Raw genomic sequence first — 6,554 nt, 5'->3', positions numbered from 1 at the left:
TTCGTGCGCGAATATTCGAATATCCGGGCGACTGGGTTCTCTGCGCGCGTTCGATTAAACGCGACGATGCGATTGGCGCGAATTTCGCGCGGACACGACGAGAGATCGCACGTGCTCGTTCCTTTTTTTGCGAGCCGACACGATCGAGTGTCATTCCGTCGGTTGTTGGCTCCGAGTTAATTACGACGCGGCTGGGACGTGATTGAGCCTTGAATTTATCATTAATCTCTCTTGGCGAATCGTACATACATTATTAGCTTCTGTGTACATTTCGCATATTTCATTTCTTAATTCTTTATAATTCTTTCTTTGTTAAATCAAAATGATGAAAATGAAGAAGCGGAAATTATATCGGTTGTCGGAAAACTTCAAAGATGCGTCGCTTCTTTTCTCGATGTTAGGGAGACTCGCGACACGAGAGCGCATGCGCTCGTTTTCCCTCTGAGAATAACCCGGAGAATTTCGGAGGTTCGAAAGTTTGCGTTCGGGATCGCGAAGGATCAGAGAGAGCTGTACTGCGGGGACCCGACTTCCGCTTATCCTGCGAACGGCGCTGTGAAATCAGCGCTGGTGCACGGTGATTCGAGAGAAGCAAGCCTGACGGAAACGCGTAGTAGTAGTAGTTTGTAGAGGGATGCCAAACCGCCAAACTTCGCCTCGAAACCATTCTCGTAGACCACCCTTCCTTCAACCGTAGACCACCCTTCTTACCCCCTTCCCCCTTTCTCTTCCGCTGCATTCTCTCCTTCACACCTTCTCTCAGTGTCTCTTCACGTGCTCTATTCGCATTCTTTCCTTCTCTCTCTCTCTCTCTCTCTCTCTCTCTCTCTGTTTCTATCCTCTTCCTTCGTGACGTTTCTCGACATCACCGCAAGGCTTTTCCTGTATTTGCATTTCCTTCCTGCGCGATACCTTCCTCCATATTTCCCATTCCCGTTTTCATCTGCATCCTTTTATCTGCAATCTTTCTCGATCCTTCATTCCCTTTTGCGAGCCAAAGTCCGCAACACATTTTCTTCATCCGTTATTTCTTGCTGGCCTTTTTGTAGCTCACTCTCTTTCTCCGGCTTCATCCTGTTCTCTTAATCTCGTTTATCCGTATTTTTCGATGCGATTATCGTTGCCACACATTTTCATCGCGCTTTTCTCATCGGTTTTAACAAACTTTTAATATGTTCCTATAGTTATATCTTCCTTTTTCTACTTCCTTGTATTTTTATTGTTTTTTCCTGTAATATATCTATAATTTCTTATAAAACATTTATTCCAGATTATATTAAATAAATATCCCTCCGCTTTTTTAGCTTCGCTCTGCTTGCTTGATTTCCTGCTAGTGATGCATTTTGCCACTGAGACAACGAGCTTTCGTCTCTCTATGTGAACGTATGAGCTGTCGAAGGAGTTCTGAAACAGCTACGAACTACGATGCGAGCTCGGCTTGGTTCCTCTCGTCAGACTTCCACTTAATACTAATGTAAGCATCGGCCAATTAACGTAATTGTGTTATGGCCCGCGTGGAACACGGATCTTGGAGCTGTCTGCCGGCTTCTCAGCCCGCAGATCGATAACTCGTGCACACTATACATCAACGATGTGCAGACAAGCGATAAACGGGTACCATGGGCGGTATCAAAGTAACAGTAGATGAATAGGACTGGACGATGAATCGAATTAAAGTGAAGCATTCTGGTCGGTCGAGAAAGTATGGCGTTCAGGGATAAGAGAAAAACATTTTCCGCCGACCGGGAAAGCCACTCAAATAAATGAAAGCGAAGCAAAGTAGGTTAATGAGAGAGATTGAAAGAAGTCGCTTTATTCTTTTTATTTTATCACTCCTTTAAGGACAAATATCAACGACATGAGAAAGCAATGTAATCTTAATGTTTGACTGTTTATTTCGCACTTAATTGCTATCTATAAATAATATGTTTAATTAATGTCGCACGAAATTTATACCTTAATTAAAATATTTTCTTGTACTAGCATCACGCTATTCTTATGAATATTAATGTTTCAGACGAAACTCAATCCTATCTACCATTTTACTAATTTCCTTGTCTCACGGTTTCTTGAGGAAAATCATGACAGGATATTTTCTTCTCTGCGCGTCTTAATAAGGTAAGAATATCTTGTCGTATAACATGTCTCTCTGCGACCAACTTTGCTCGCGTTTCATTTTGTGATTCAACCACCCACTCATACAAGTTGATACAAATGTTTATTATGATTCTTTCTTATGATATTGCGAGAGAAATCACGGCGAAAATGATTAATGCACGTTAATTCCACTTTCAATTTTTCACCAGTATCAACGATATATTATATTATCCATGGGGCTGAATTATTTATCAACAAGAAACAGATTAAACGCTGTTTAATATATTGTCGCTATTGGTGAACAACATTAAAACGGCGAGATCCGGAAATAAATTATCACCGGAGATTTCCCGATCGCGTAACAACGGGAGCGGATTTAATTTTCGATTAAAAAAGCATCAGTTCCTGCCGATTCTCTCAAAGCTGCTTGCATAACCCTCTCGATCCGCCTTACGATATCCTCTTTCGAACGGAGCGGTTTCACTTTCGCACAAATCTCTTAGATAAATATTCAGAATAGGACAATAATCTCTTTACAAACGTTGAAAAATACGGTTCCAAAATTTTTATTCTACACATAACTGAACGAATGTGTTGCGAAAATTTGGAGAAGAAATAATAAACTATTTTTAGACGATTTCAATAGGTTGATTCGATAACAAACGAAAGGGATCCAGTCACTAGACATACATAGTTTATAAAAAAATCCTTGAACAAGTCTTTTAGATTTATGTTTTTCGATGCCAGTTCGGTTTCTCTGGAATCGGCTCGAAAGCTTCTCTCCTCGATATCTTAACTTTTTTCGACGAACGTGAACATAACATTGCTTCCGCTCTTTTGCGCGAGACGTGTATGCAAACGAGACGGTAAAAGTCGTGCAGTCTCCCCCAGGTGCTAGGTACATAAATTCGCCAGCGTCCCAACGGCTCCTGGAAGATATTTGAAAACTTCGATAGACAATCGAGACGCTCTACGCCTGGAACAACGGCAAAAGACGAGTCTCTTCTCACCTCTCTCGCCTCGATATCCTACGAGTTTCTCATCATTTTTCCCTGAATCGCGCGAGAGGATCGCATTTGCGTTCGACAAAATGCAGCTTTACGTCGCTCTCAGACTCCCACGACATATATAGCGGATGCATATCGACGACGTGCGTCTTTTACAATCCATTTCCGAAGTTGCATGCGCGATACGGGTCGTTTCGCTCGTCAAACTTTAAGGACGGCGTAGAAAATCTCGAGAAGAACATTGAACGCTCGTTTACGACGTCTTTTATTTAAACGATGATTATCTCAAATACTGTCAATGTGAGATATATATGAAATATCAAAATTTAAATACGCGTTATAACGTAAATGCGTAACAAACGCATTTTTACATTTAGATATTTTAATATTTCAGCTTTAATGCATATAAAAAAAACATTGCATCTCCATAAAAGACAAACCACATTTTTACAGATTCAACAGATATACCGTTTTATTCGCGGAGAAGAATTGTAATCAGGGACGCGTGTATAAACGCAACGACACGGAAGAGAGTGATTTTGCGGCAAAATGGCGCTGCAGCACTCGCGCGTCCGGCTAATATCCGACGAGCGGGTTGTAAGACAGAAGGAGTCGGGATGGAAATTTAAAATTCATATCGAACGTGTAAAAGTTCCGACGACGGAGCTCATTAGACACGAAACGAGATAAAGTTGTGCGGAACTCGTGAGTAAAAATTCGTTTATGCGTGCGCTCTGAGATATTAATCCGATCCGTCCAATTTGCGCAATCATGTGCTTCTCGCACATGTCAATCTACGGGAAATCGGTGGGAAAATGCAGTCGGTGTAGATAAAATTAAAACGTCATCCGGACGAGTGATCTGGAAATTTGTCGATATTATGATTGATTATCGAAAATTAACGTTATTGAAATTGATTCTCGTCTTTGCATTTTTTTTTTTTTTTTTTCTTACAACGAATTATCAAAGAGGCATCGGCAATTCGCGCGCAAAATTGCGCCAATCGTCGAGTTTATATATCGACGCGTCGATTAAATGTATCTCGCGGAAAATTGTATCCAACGTATCCCATTTCCGCCACGTTTCTACGAATTTGATTTTACGTATCGACAGATTGCAAACTGCACACAGAGGGCAATTCGCGTAATGGACACGAAGTTTGACTGGCAGTTCCCTTTAATCGAAATTACTATGTCGATCATCATCTATTATACGACCGAGGGCGTTGACTTATCTCGCGACGATCGAAATCCAATCCGGTGAATTAAACTCGTACACATACGAACGGAAAACAGAGCCTCGCATTTATTGACATTTAGCGTTAAATGCGACGTGCAAACACGCGTCACAGAAATTTTCGACTTCTGCTCGGGGGAGGGGGGGAAGAGGAAGGGGTGTAAATCCTGGTTATATTGTTCTAGGCGCGCGCGCTATGAAACGAGAATTATTCAACGGTCACGGAGCTGATTCTCTCTCGCAGCGGATTCCAATTCTATTGCCATTGGAAATTCTATACGACTTAACGCCGAGAATATGGAATAGCGACGGCCACAATGCTGATATAATGAGCATCGGATCGTGGAGCAACGAAGCAGTGAAACGCCACTCTCTCGGATTTATGGTAGTGATCGAACGCGGCGCTCTCGCTCTCTTCTGCTTGGATTCCTGAATTGAGATGCTTATCGAAACGATTAAAATTGCTAGGTAGAAATTTCCGATCGTCGAGAAATTGGAATGTTAATATTATCGCGGGGTGCGCACTTTTCTCCCTTCGGGGAATCATTAAGATGAACGAGAGTATTAGTATTCGCAATAAAGTGTAGGAGACGGAGAAATATAATGGAGAGATTTTATTAATAGAAATAACGCATTCTGCTAACGCCGATCATTGCGTAGCCTTTATATTGAAAAAAAGGCAAATTCTTTATGTCAAAGAAAAAGGAGAAAAAATAGATTTTTTAAAAATAATTAATTTATTATGTGTAGACATAAAAGACTAATTATGTGCGGTATATATTGACATATGAACTACAAATATTATCGATAGTATAGATATAATTCATGCGAATAGCCATAGAATGCAATAATAATATCATACATAATATTAATACAATAATGTTAATATTGACAATCATATTAATCTTTCATATTGGTTTGCAAATTCGTGGAATAAAGAGCTGCTGTCATTTTGATGCCGAATACATATGCATTTGTTAAACAAATATTTTCGAGGAGTCAAGAATCGCGAGATTATACGGGAATAAAATGGGATAACTTGAAGAAGAGTGGTCGTCTGTCACGCTCACAAATATCGACGATTTGCGTGACACTGAACGCGAAGTTTCCACTTTGCGCGTCATCGATATTTGGATACAATGCCCGTCGGAAATTTCGACTGCGAGACTTGGCATGTGGAAAAATAACGGGGAAATCACGTCACAATGCACGCACAATACATGTACTCGCAATAAAGACTGACAAACAATGAGGCCGCATACTGCATAAAACTGCGGGAGACAATCGTGAAAATTGAATGTCAGATGTCAAAAAGTTTATTGTCGATACTCGGCCCCGCGAGTTAATTGTCGTACAAGAGTGCCCGAAAAATCCGATACGCTTTATCAGAAGGAATTTTACATTTTATCATTTAATTTGAATTTACTGGTCCTGGTCCGAGTCTTCTCTCTCTCCCTCTCTCTCTCTCTTTCTCTTTCTCTTTCCATATATGTATAAAATTATTTGTTAACACAAATGTATTTATTAAAGCATGCAATCCAGAGAAATAATTTTCAGAATTAATTCGCGTCGCGTAGAAATGGAATACCACAGTTTCGACACAATTTATCAGAGCATCATCTCCTCTAATGTTTATTTCCTGCTCTCTGCATGTAAGGATACACACAGTTATTCCGCGAGAAATTCCACGAGACTATGGAATATGAAATGGCGCTGTCTGGATGCTTATTCATCAATAACATCATAGTGATGAGCCTTGGTGAATGCAATGTATGTACATGCGATCTATCTTATCCTCTAATATGATACCTATAAAATGAGGTTTTTACTCTATTGTACGAAAAAACGAATCCGTCGAAAATGTATCGAGACGAAGATTTATTTGTCTTCGGATATAAATTAGATGCATTATAAATTGCGGTATAAATTGTAATAATAAAATCATTCATATTAGAATAAAAAAAGGTCCATAATTCTTTTTGCTATTCAAACATATGTCATGTTATCATTTTTTCTTCTTTTCTCAAAACCCCAAGAACCATCAGATATTCGAAGCGAACACCATTTACGATCGAAGAGATACTATTCTTATTATACATATATCCGAAAATGTGTACACCAAGTCGCAGATAAACGCCGGTATCTTTCGCTGGGAGACCTTTATATCGAGCAATAGCGAAGGAGGGTGTCCTACGGGAGAAAAACGTGAGGTAT

At 40.1% G+C, this 6,554-nt stretch overlaps 1 long non-coding RNA gene across 1 annotated transcript; it reads left to right on the top strand.

Moving 5' to 3' along the window:
* Window positions 1-859: 859 nt before the first annotated feature.
* Window positions 860-6,184, top strand: LOC145964153 (uncharacterized). Its single transcript, XR_014436351.1, has 3 exons — window positions 860-1,779; window positions 2,018-2,118; window positions 4,526-6,184. It is a non-coding gene; the product is annotated as an uncharacterized LOC145964153 (long non-coding RNA).
* Window positions 6,185-6,554: the final 370 nt, after the last annotated feature.

This window comes from Camponotus vicinus, unplaced genomic scaffold (genome assembly GCF_025532165.1).
Source record: "Camponotus vicinus isolate PSW18456_S1 unplaced genomic scaffold, iyCamVici1.0 SCAF_13, whole genome shotgun sequence".
Taxonomy (NCBI): Eukaryota; Metazoa; Arthropoda; class Insecta; order Hymenoptera; family Formicidae; genus Camponotus; species Camponotus vicinus.
This window is presented reverse-complemented; position numbering and strand designations above follow the sequence as displayed.